The sequence below is a fragment of the Pseudonaja textilis genome, chromosome 2 (assembly GCF_049901715.1).
Source record: "Pseudonaja textilis isolate UNSWEBS1 chromosome 2, rPseTex1.2, whole genome shotgun sequence".
Taxonomy (NCBI): Eukaryota; Metazoa; Chordata; class Lepidosauria; order Squamata; family Elapidae; genus Pseudonaja; species Pseudonaja textilis.
In genome coordinates, this window is record NC_141991.1 from 42,872,568 (window position 1) to 42,885,252 (window position 12,685).

The following is a 12,685-nucleotide window of genomic DNA, read 5'->3' on the forward strand; positions in this document are numbered from 1 at the left end:
TTGGGAAAGTGTGTTCTAATATTTAACCATTCTATTTTCAGATCACATACAGACAGTAGAGAGTTATTAAGAGCTAATAGAGACAAATGACTCTTGTGATCATAATTATCCAGCTCTGTATTAGCAAAATTGTATAAAAGTACAACATTCAAAGCTGAATAATATGTTTATCTCAAGCACTGGTTAAAATATTTGACTAGTTGCTGCTTCTACAAACCTTTTCTACTGTCCCTAGACATCCAGTTGTTCTCAAAATGTCAAAATTCATTTTAGATTAAATTATATTATTCATTCATAATGTATTATGCCCAAACTGTCTGATATTATGTCCTTGCCATTAGCAGGAAATGCTCTGTAATATAGGTGTAACTAAAGTAGGTGGGTCCATACCTTATCCGGCTTAGTAAGAGGTATTATGTAAAAGCCTAAACTTACACTTGGACCAGGATTGTTAACAGGAGAACATGAGATGTGGAAAATCAGATTTTTTACACAGTTCTGATGTGTGTATTTTTTCTTCTAATTAGATATATTTTTTATATTTGTGCATTGCCCAGAGTTCCACTGGTTAGATGGGTGGCCATATAAATTTGATTAATATTTTTTTTAAGATGAGAATAAAAAGAAGTTTTTTTCCCTCCCTTCATGGTATTTGAGTGCAGGGCCATTTGATAAAAATAAATATTGGGAGATTCAATAAGCCTTTTTATAACATGGTTGTGGTATTTCCTAACATTCAGTATACTGATAATTACCAATATAGATGATTTTAACATAAATTCATGGCGAATCTGGTTATCAGTAACTACTAATAATCATGGTTCTTTGCTATCTCAGGCAGCATACTTTAAATACCATTTGCTGGAAAGAGATAAAAGAAATTGAAACTGCAGATCTCCCTTGTTCCAAACATTAACCTCTTTTATGTGGGCCTCAAAATAGAAATATTTGTAACATCTATGAAGTTAAGTCAGTATACAATATCAGTAAATAATGTGGTTAATATTATTCATATCAGCATAATTAATCCTGGAAAAGTCCCTGAAATTTTCTTACAAGGTTTTTTTTCAGAAATTACTTCTTTCCTAGGGCTGAGGGAGAATAAGTGGCCCAAAGTCTCCCAGCCGCCTTTGTACCTTATATGAGATTAGAACTCACACTCTCTCAGGTTTCTAATCTGACATCTTAACCACTACACCAAACTGGCCATCAACTTTTAGATATGCATTTCTAATAAGCTACTTTGCATATAACAACAGAATTGCAATGTAAGTATATTCCAAATAATTAGCTGTGTTTAAAAGTAACTGCATGTTAGCAAGATTTAACATTATATGAAGGAATAAATTGTCTCATAATATTTCTATGCCATTTCTTTTTATTATTCTAGTTGCTGCTCTATCAGAGAAACACAAAATTTGAATTAGAAATATATATATAGAATATATAAATCTTATCTGTCTTTTAGACCCTTCCTCTTTACTATTAATTGAGAAGCATCAATAGACCTTATGTAACTGACCTATCAAGTTCCTTTTTAAAATGTCTATGGGAAATATATTGGGGAAGTTAGAAATTCTGGTTAAACTACAGACACACATACTAATGTGCTCAGTTCAATGTATAGTTTGGAGCATGCATGGGAATACAATGAGCATCTGTCAGCAACAACTTCAACCAAATACATCATTTATAAGTTGTAAGATATTCCTACTTGCTAGTCATCAACCACAGCTCAGTAAATTTAACTTTATTTGAAGAGATTCCTGACAGATACAAATCTACATGTGCTCAAAAGCAAATTCTTCTCATTTAATTTGTATCTCTTCATAGCTATAATACATACAGTATTATTCATGCTTCAAAAGCTAATATACATTTTTTCTGAAACATAGGAGTAAGCCTCTAATAATAGTAACACTACTGAATCAGATCAAAGATTCACATAATTAGTACAGCATCTCATCCAAAACCTATGCAGATATTATAAAAGTAATCGTTACTTCCTTTACTACTCCATGCACAGCACATTAGTAGTTGTCATACTCATCAGAACATGGAGCTTATATAATTATAATAAAATATATAAAATGTAATTATAATAGTAATATGTAACCATTGATTTAATTCATCACATGTTGAGGCAACAAATTAAAATATGTGTTTCATATTTTATGTGCTTTAGTTCTAAAATTAAATATGGTGTAATGAGGGAAATGTCCTAACTAGAACAATACCACAGGAAGAAAGAGATAAACTTGACATGAATGCAATCTATAGTAAATTAATAATCGTGATTTTAAAAGTTCTTCCTCAAAGAACAATTTATGCACCTTTGGCAGGATCAAGTTCTCAGAGTTTCCACTATATGAAGTACTAGAAGAGTTGAATCCATGTAAGTCATGATGAAGTGATGCAATGCCTTTTTATTTCAGGAAGTACAAAAAGATGACTAACACTTCCCATAGGGAGGCTACGAGGGGACTTTACCTATACAAAATAGCAATACACACACACAAAAATATTTTATTTCCTTCAACTATGGCACACTGATTCCTGATGTAACTAAGAGATAAATGTTACAAGTCTTTCCAAAACAGTCATAGTCAATGGGGGGGGTTTAACTTTTCAATATTTTGAAAAATTAATGTTCCTTGGTTTGTTCATGTTTGTATGCTTTCCAAAATTGGATTTTTAAAAAACTAATGAAGATTCTATCACAATAAAGAATTTAAAGTTCTTAAAACTGACTATTCTGCCAACTTAGGAAAAATACAAGTTACAATTTTAATAAAACTATGCCTATAAAATACTTCATTTGTTTATGCCCACCAGACTCTTAGTAATTTTTAAATTAGATAATGGTTAGGATGCACTAGGCATCCTAACTAGTCAGAGGGCCACACCTGATCTTTTAATTACATGTCAGAGACCACTTTCCAAAAATAGTGGATGGAACAAGGACAAAAAGTAATATTAAGAAATTTGATTGGCTATAATAAAAATACAATACCAATATTACTCTTCGGTCATACATTTTAAAACTTTTGCATTCTGTCCCATAGCTGTATTGGATAACAACTTTTGCAGATCAGGGCCAAATATATGTATGCAGAACCAGCATTTCCTAGATTTAGTTTCTATAACATTTTTAAAGCAGTCTTATTTTCACATTATATTGCCATGTTTCCATATTTTCAGATTATATTGGCATGTTATTGTATAGTATTGCTATTTCTTTAAGGTGCTATTTAAAAACCTGCACCTATTTTTATATTTTAAAAACAGGGCAGCAGAGCTTTTTTGGGGGGAGGGGGGGAAATAAACAATCAGAAAGAAAGAACTGGCGTTCTTATCCAGAAGTTAATTTTATTAAAAAGAAATTTTATTTGGTAACACAGAGGAAAAAATTAAAGACCAGCTCAACCCGCATACCTAACGAAGTCGGATATAAGTTGGTACCAAATTAAGGATGCTGCACGCAACCGCAAATACGCCCACAAACAAAGCTAAGCTAACTCCACTCGGAAGACGACCTCCTCCTCCTCCTCCTCCTCCTGGCAAAACAAACGCGGCACAAAATTAAACCGGCAGCCGAAAACCACAGGCACCGTCGAGAGTCCATTTCCTAAAACGGACCGTTTTGCTGGCAAAAAGCTTCGAGTCTTGCTCTCTCGCCTCGTTTGTTGACATTTGCCATTGTTTCCCACGCTGCGAACGGAACAAATGCGAAGCCGGGAGAAGGACCCCATCCAGTCCCCGAGCCCTTTTGAAACGCCTCTACCCACACACCCACCCCCAAAAAAGAAACCCCACGCCGGTGCGCGGTTCCGAAGGTATTGGCAGCCCGCAAAACCCACCCAAGTCCAAATCTCCCCGCGATTTCTTCCTCCTTGCACAGAGCTGCTTGGCGAGCGGGACAAAGCGCGTCTGCGGAAAAGCTGCTCCCGGCTGAGGCCGGATCCCAAACCCGGGAATTGGGGTGGGTGGGGGGTGAGGATAAAAAGGGAGGTGGGGTAAGCGCAGGCAGAACCTCACGGAAAGCAGGTACTCGGCAGAAAGACCCACCAGGCCAAGCAAGGGAAAAGGCGAGGGGACGGAGCAAGTGGCCGGGAGCGGCTGCCCGGCACCGGCGTCTCAAAGAGAAGCCGCTTGCGCCCACTTACCGGCTGAGGGAGTCGGGGGAGGCAACGCCCCAGCAGCTCCTGGAGGGGCGGTGACGGCGGCGGCGGCGGCTGATCCTCCATCCCGCGGCTCCAAGCGCCGCCACCAACACTTTCCTTTTTTTTTTTTCCTTCTCCTCCTCTTCCTCCTTCCCGCCAGCCACTGCCTCCTCACGGCAAAGGCAGGAACGTCGCGTCGTTGCGCAAGAGGTCGCCAGCCGCACATACACATTAAGCCCCACCTGACGTCACTTTTGCGCGTACCGAGGCGGAGGTGTGGGGGGGGGGGAGTTGGGGCGCAGCAAGGAGAGCGCGAGCGACTGGATCCGCCCATCTCGGCTGGCGATTGGAGGAGACAAAAAGTGGAGGCGAAGAGGAGAGAGGTCGCAGGACGGCAGGACGGAAAAAGCAGGGACTGCCCCTCCGTCGACTTCCTGCGGAGCATTCTAAACTCTATGGTTAGAGCGGGGCTTCCCTTTGGATGCGGTTGCTAAGGGATCGGCGTACGCTTGGCTTGAGGCTTCGACTCACGTGCTCCTCGGAGGCTTGAGGGAGAGATGCGTCATGTCTTCCCTCGGGAGTTTTCTGTAGTTACCGCCGCTTACCTCTCAAATGTTTTTAACGTTAATTCGAAATCTCATTTCCTCACTTTTCTTTGAGTGAATGAGAGCGATAATTTTTGGAGACCAGGGGAATGGAAGAAATGTAATATTGTCCGCAATATATCTAATGGCTGAACGACCCTATTTTCTTTGGAAAAGGAAAGTTTGCATCAATCTCTTTTGTATATAATAAAAGGGTTAACAAAAATTCAATATGTCACAGACTTCACAACGGTATTTCTCAATCCTTTATTTCCAAAGGCACCCAGAATAAAGCAGCGTAGAATAATAAGAGTTGGAAGTGACCTTGGAGCAAGGGTGGGATTCAACTTTTTTAACAACCGGCTCTTTGGGCGTGGCTTGGTGGTCATGTTATTGGCTAGGCATGGCCAACTCAATATCACTCACATCGAGGCACGCATCTCCTTGCCTGGCCTCAAGACTGCGGGGATGCTGCAACAGTCGTAAGTGTGAAAAATGGTCATAAGTCACTTTTTTTCAGTGCCATTGTAACTTTGAATGGTCACTCCATACAAGCAAAGTACCAGCAAAGAAGGGGGGAAAAAACTCCAGAGACGTCCAGAGACAGGAAGTCTAGTCCTGCCAAGAATGTAATAAAGGTCAACGGAGAGGCAGTTTCTGTAAGCAACACCAAAATGTTTCCTTCCTGCCTTCCTTACAGGATTAGGCCAGTAATTTCTTCTAACAACTGGTTCTCTGAACTGCTTAGAATGTTAACAACCAGTTCTAGCAAATAGGTGTGAACCTGTAGAATCCCACCCCCGTCTTGGAGGTTTTCTAGTCCAACCCCTAGTTCAAACAAGACACTGTATATCATTCTGGACAAATGGCTTTTCTATCTCTTCTTTAAAATCCTCAGCGATGGAGCACCTACAACTTCTGGAGGCAAGCCATTCCATTTACTTGTTATTCTTACTATTAGGAAATTACTTCTTGATTCTAGGTTAGATCTATCCTTGATAACCTTCCATTCATTTCTTCTTGTCCTGTCCTCAGGCACTTTGGAAAATAGGTTGATCCCCTCTACTCTGACAGCTCCTCAAATATTGGAAGACTGCTATCATATCAACCCTAGTCTTTCTCTTTGTTAGACAACACATACCAGTTCCGGCAATCATCATATTTTTAGCCCCCAGCCTCCATAATCATTTCTGTTGCTGTTATCTGCACTATTTCTAGAAAGTCAACATCTGGTTTGTATAGAGGCAATCAAAACTGGATGCAATATTCCAGGTGTGGTCTTACCAAGCCATTATAAGGTGGTACTTACGCTTCACATGGTCTTGATACAATTCCTGTTGATGCAGTCTAAAACTGGATTGTTTCACTGGCTCATACTTGGTCCGCTAGGTTGGACCTAGGATTCCTAGATTCCTTTCACAGTTACTGCTGTTGAGCCAGGTACCACCTATTCTATACAGTGCATTTGTTTTTTCTTGACTATAAAACCTTACTTTTCTCACCACTTGAACAGCTTTTTGTTGAATAGAGCCCAATGTTCAAATCTATCAAGATCCTTCTGAATATTGAGTCTATCTTCTAAGGTGCTGGCACACACACCCGGCTTCATATCATCTGCAAATCTGACGAATTCCCTTCTGTTACCTCATCAAAATAATTACATTCCATCCCATCTATTCCCTCATCTAAAGCATTAAATGGCAGAACACAAGCTTCTACGCTACTCAAACTAATTAGCCAAACTTAACTAAATGGAATTGAAGCTATTAGTCACAAGCCTAGCTGGTTTACAAGAATATATTTACAGTATATAACTTAAAGAATATAAAACAACATTAAAACTGAACATTGTGCCTGTAAGACATTATGAAATTAACATAAAGATGGATTCTATTTGAACTCCAATAGCATATGTTTACTGTACTTGTCCTTCTATGACCAGTTTTTACTACCTGGAGAACAGTGATGCTTTTGAAATTCTCTGAGCTCATAGAAAAGAAGAAATATGTGTAAATTACATCAGAGTACAAATGACAACTTGATACAAATCTTTGGGTAAGAAGTGGGTGTCCTAAAAAAAAGAAGAATTTCTCAGTAAACATTTTTGTAAATAAAAAAGCTAGTAGAGCAACCAAGTTCCTCATTCATTTATATTAGATTTTTACTTGCCCATTGCAATGGGTCTAACTTTTTTTCTGTTGCAGCCCTCTCTTATGGAAGAACCTCTCCCCTGAAGTCAAAACAGTGCCCACCCTAATGGCACAGGACTTGCAGGGTGAATAAAAATAGAGGCTTTCCAGAAAGCATCTTAAGGACAAGGAATATTTATGTATTTTTATAGTATTGTTATCTTTTAATATTGTTTTATTGTTATAAACCACTAGAAGTCCATGTAGATTATAGGAGTATATAAATGGCAGAATATATATCTGTAACTGTGAAAAATGACTATAAGTCACTTTTTTCAGTGCTGTTGTAACTTCAAATGGTCACTAAATGAATTGTTGTAAGTCAAGGACTACCTGTATTTCACACTAATTTACAGCCAAATTAGTACGGTTTAGTGACATTTTTAGAAGCTATTATTCATAGGCTATCAAGTACATAACTTGTTAAAAAGTACACATTGACATCATACTGGATTTTGAAGGAGCTCTCAGTATTTACCTCATATAGCTTTACAATTTTGTTATATCAGATTCCTACTCCCAGGCTTTTGTGCAAATAAAGCAGATTTTGAACAGAAGCTAAAGGAGAAAAAGGGTTGCTAGGCAACATTTATTTTCTTCTCCTCAAAAAGAAGTCAGACCAGCTTGTTGCCTTTTTGAAAGGGTGCAGGATGCTAATGCTGCATTACAAGCAATACAAGACTGATACTAGCTTCAAGTTTATGGTTCTGCTCCATGTTGCATTGTTTTCCTGGTAATTTCTGCCTTTCTATTTCTTGTGGCAACTAACTTAATATAGTTATGGTACTTCTGAAAACTCATTATCCAAGCTTAACATTCTGTTTTCATTTTAATAATTTTTATTTGTTAAATGCTTACTTTTAAAATTTAATTATTATTAAATGGCCATATAGAAAAAGCAAATTATAGATAAAAAAAGTTTAGAAGCACTGTAAAATTGACAAGAAAAATGAACTTGATATAAATCTATACATTAAACTATATCAATTTGAATTTTGAATGTGTTAATATTAGAATGAGATTATGTAGTAACTGATAACTTTTAATATGATTCAATTTAAAAATTCTAGTCCCAGAAAAATATTAATTAATTTTATCTTAATTAAAACATTTAATGAATATATAACATATTCGGGGGGAGAAAAAACAGAACATAAAAATATAATTTTATGTCAAGAGAAGACTAAATTTTATATGTGGTATAAATGTTTTGTGAGATTATAATCCAAAAATATTTACTGCATTGAATTACATTCTATATCAGATTTATTTTTTGTGTGAAATTAGTTTTCACATTGCTTCTATAACTTAATTTGCCATTTTTCCTTAATGGGAATTATACTTTCCCACATAAAGCATACATTATTATAGCAGCTGTTACCACACATAAAAACAGTCCAGTATATTTTAAAGAACAATAAGGTTTAGTAATATTTAATCAAAAATAGTGGACCAAAAAGAAAAATCTTCCTTCAAAATTTGCTTCATTCTATTATACATTATTTTCCTGAAATGTTGTGCCTTACAACACTGCCACCAAACCTGGAGGAACAATCCAACCTGCTTTTCCAAAAGTTATTTTTAAAAAAATATAAATCAGTATGTAGCGGGTGACTAGTCCGAGCCCAAGGAGGGGTCAAATGTGTCATAAGTCACAAGTCCCTGCATGCCTACAAGAGATCTAAGTCCAGCCCAACTTGAATGCCTCTCTTATCTCCTTGTCATTTCCTTTGACCGCCAGTTGGTCCGATTCTTGTAAAAAAAAGTTTAAGATTGCAATAAATCTTTATACTCATTTGGACTGCCTGAATCTCCTGATTTCCCTGGTGCTTGACATAATTTATAATCATTAGTGGAATAGTTCTCTTCAATTCTGAATAGGTTGGGCCACTCCCTTCTTCATATATCAAAGAAATTAAAGCTTTTTGAAAAGCACAAGACTTTTGGCATAGGATTCAGATGTGGTTAGAAGAGATGACAAGACTGAAAATAGATTACAAACTGGAACTATTTTTATGTGGAATTATGACAGACAGATATAATAAAGAGGAGACCTATTACCATGGCAGCAAGAATGACTTTTGCTCAAAAATAGAAGGATAGAGAGATTCCCAATGAAGATGGGGTGATAAAGAAGATATTGATATGTGCTGAAATGGATTGATTGACTTTGGAACTGAACCATAAAGATGAAACAGAGTTTTACAAGATATGGAGTAAAATTTGTCAATGGTGGGAACAGAACAGAAGGACGGACCCAGAATAAAAAAAATGTGCAGGATTTGTAGAATGGGTAATCGAGACTATGTAATTAAACACAACTGAATATGAAGGATAATATAATGGATATAAATTAACTGTACAAATGTATAAATGTATATATATATAATATGTATTATATATTATATATGACAAAAAGAAATATCAGGATGATCACACCGTGTCCAATGTTTTAACAATTCAGTTAATAAAATTTATTTTAAAAAGAAAGAAATTAAAGCTTTTTGAAGAGGTGAAAAGGCTTAATGTTAATCTTACTCTTTACCTGGATTAATGCTTTAACAAGAATTCCTGTGGAAAACCTTGTATATTTCAAAAGCTTTTTCTGTTTTTGGAGATTTATTCAATTTCAATTTTTGTGTTGTTGCTTCTCTTTAGTAATTGATTTATTGGAAGCTCCCTTTTGTTTTTCTGTAATTTTTATAAGTGATATTTTTCCCAAATGTCCTTCAGACTGTTTTATATTTAATATTTATTATATAATCTAGAATAATATTTAAATTGTTAACTCCTCCATTGTTGAAACACATCTGTTGCTATTCCAAATAGAAGTGATACTTCTTTTCTTTTCTTTTTTTTTTGAAAATTTTATTTGGGTTTTCACCCCCCAAAACCATAATACAATTAAAACATCTTTTTTTGAAAATAGCATGGTCCCGGGTTATCACTTCTTCATACAGACACAAACTCAATTTCATGCTTATTTTTGTGTTCTATTCCATATCTTATTCCTATTTTACATTTTCTATATAGTTTTTCCCCTCTTTTAATTTTCTCAACTTTATTTTGATTATCTCATCTCAATTCAAATCATTATATTTATATTTTTGTCTGTCCTGTTTCAATTTCATATTATCTTTTCTCATTAAACAAATTTTCCCCTGTAGTTACTAATTGGAGTATGACACCTTTATATTTTTTAATGTTATCCATTCAACTCTTATTTAAGCTTCAATGTATATCTTTAAGATTATAACATTCAATATAATACATAACTTCCAATCGAATTCTGCTTGGTACATTCTTAAAATACACACTATATTCTTAAATATATATATATATATATATATATGTGTGTGTGTGTGTGTAAATAAAGCACTCATTCCAATTCAATTCTATCATTAATATTCATTAAAATCTTAACATCTCTAACATTTATTTTCAATTAAATATCATACTTCCTTGGGAGCACTTATAAACTTTCTATAATTCTTTTTTCCCCATATTTCTCTTCACTTATATTTTATAAATCATTAATAATTAAAATGTTCCCATCCTTTCCTAATTTAATTCTCTCATTCACTTTATTTCATTTATTAACAAACATTCCACTAGATTATGATAAATATTTTATCCATCATTTTAAACATATTTTCTAAGATTATTTCTATTTGTAATATAACAGTACTATCTTATGTACCTTTGCAGAATCTCTTTTACAATCAAGGTTTCACCCATTATCTCTAAACAGGCTTATACTTTCAATTCTTATACCTTTTCCCTGTTTCTCTATATCTTGTTTCTGTCCTTTATAATTTCTTTTCCTTTCCTTCTTCCCCCTCTTCTTCTCCCTCCCCTTTTTACCCCTTTGTCTCTCTACTTCTAATTCTCTCTTCTGTAATCCCCTCTTCTGTTGCTTTCTAATATTAAACTTATTTTTCAAACTATTATTCTTCTTTTTGGTTGTTTTTTCAAATCTTAGACTTTTCATTCTTTTTCCCCCCTTTCCTTTTTCCCCGCACATAAAATTACTTGATCATTAAAGATGGCTCCTTCCTTGTACCAGTCTTCTTGTTCTGCAAGCGTTTCTTGTTGTTTCTCATAGTTCCAGATCTCCATTTCTAAGAATTAAAATACGAAGTCAGAAGAACCTCTCCCTTCTTGTGCATCTTCTTTGTACTTTTTAAGTTCCATTTTCAGATCTTCTAAAAGTGGTGCCATTTTAGACACTTTTAAACAACCACCCAATTGATTTTAGACATTTAAATGCAATAACCAAAACTCCAAAGATCACCAAAAAATCCAAAGCTATTTCTTCTTGCTTCTTTTTTCCACTTTCTCTTCCTGGGGTTCTATTATTTTGTTGCCAAGTTTCAGTTCAAATGTATCTTTTAGGAATCTTGTTGAGGTTTCACTGAAAATTACTTTTAATTCCAGGCAGTCTCCTCCATTTTTCCAGATCCTGCCCTTTTATTCTTTTTCTTTCCTTTCCTGCTTTTAAAAGCTTTTAAGTATCCAGAAATCTTTATTATCCCTTTGACATTTTATTTTCAGCTTAAATGCCTATTGATGTCAAAGTGGATTTTTTTTCAATTTCTTGCTTAAGTCTCTTAGCTGTCAGTATAGGGAAGGGAAGAAAAAAAACCCAAATCCTTTCCCTTTCCTCTCTACTTCACTGCTTCAAAATCTTCTTTGGGAACAATGTTGTTAAGTTTAAATTCCAGGGTACCTTATTTGTTGCTTTTGCTGTTTGACCCGGTCAACCAAAACTTTCTCTTCTTATCTTCCTCCTGCACATTCTTTTCCAGTCGAGTTCTTCTTTGTGGTGGCCATTTCTGACCACTGCTACAACCGCCTTCGGGAAAGGGAGTAATGGCCAGCTGGGGAGGAGAGATGCGGCTCTCCTCAACCCTGCTGGCAGTCTCCCCCCCTCTTCACCACCTCTACAGGGTGGCTTAGCCCCGAAACCAGCTGGCTTGGGGCACTCTGGAGGCGAGCACAGATCGAAACCGCGCATGATCGCTGTTTCGGTCTGTCAGCGAAGGGACTCAAACCGGAAGTCGACACTTATTTTCTGTTGTTCTCAGTTGATAAGCCAACAATTGATCTGATTTATTATCTTTTTAAAAAACATTTGTTTCAAAAATTCATCTTTTGTAACTATCACTTACTTCCAGTAAACCCAGTTCTTTACAAATAGTTTCAGTTTTTTGTTCCATATCCAAAAGAGGATTCTAATTATGTATTAGTTCTAATAACTTCAGTTGCTTCTTCAATAGGTTAGCTGGTTTTGCTCAAGTATATATTGAAAATAGAGAAACATGAGCAATTACATTGATTTGGAAGAAGCTTTTCTAAAATCCAAGCAAAGGCATAGTGCCAGTCATCTGCTGAGTCTGTGATTTTTATTCACTGTGACTGGTCCTGTTTATTTTTAGAAAGCAACACTCCTTTGAGAGGAATTTTTGATATGGCAGAATAATGTCTTTGATCTAGTTGTCTGATGCTTGCTGTTAGTTTATTAATAGTGGGAGGAACAGAGTCTGTTTCATTTGGAAAATAAAAAGATTGTGATTCCATATGTAATGTACAGATAGTCCTCAACTTATGACCACAATTGAGCCTAACATTTCTGTTGTTAAGTGAGACATTTGCTAAGTGAATTTTGCCCCATTTTACAACCTTTCTTGCAACAGTTATCTGAATCATGGCAGTTGTACATTAGCAACATGGTTGCTATGTGAATCAG

General features: G+C 35.8%; 1 protein-coding gene across 4 annotated transcripts in view; it reads right to left on the reverse strand.

Moving 5' to 3' along the window:
* TMCC1 (transmembrane and coiled-coil domain family 1) overlaps positions 1-4,461 on the reverse strand; it is a 114,513-nt gene extending 110,052 nt beyond the window's left edge. Inside the window, exon 1 of one of the 4 annotated variants that reach the window (XM_087923739.1) lies at positions 4,167-4,461. The gene's annotated coding sequence lies outside the window, so the exon portion shown is untranslated. The remainder of the gene's footprint in view (positions 1-4,166) is intronic. The other 3 variants (XM_026722892.2, XM_026722898.2, XM_087923738.1) reach the window with 3 other exon arrangements.
* Between the last annotated feature and the right edge of the window lie 8,224 nt (positions 4,462-12,685).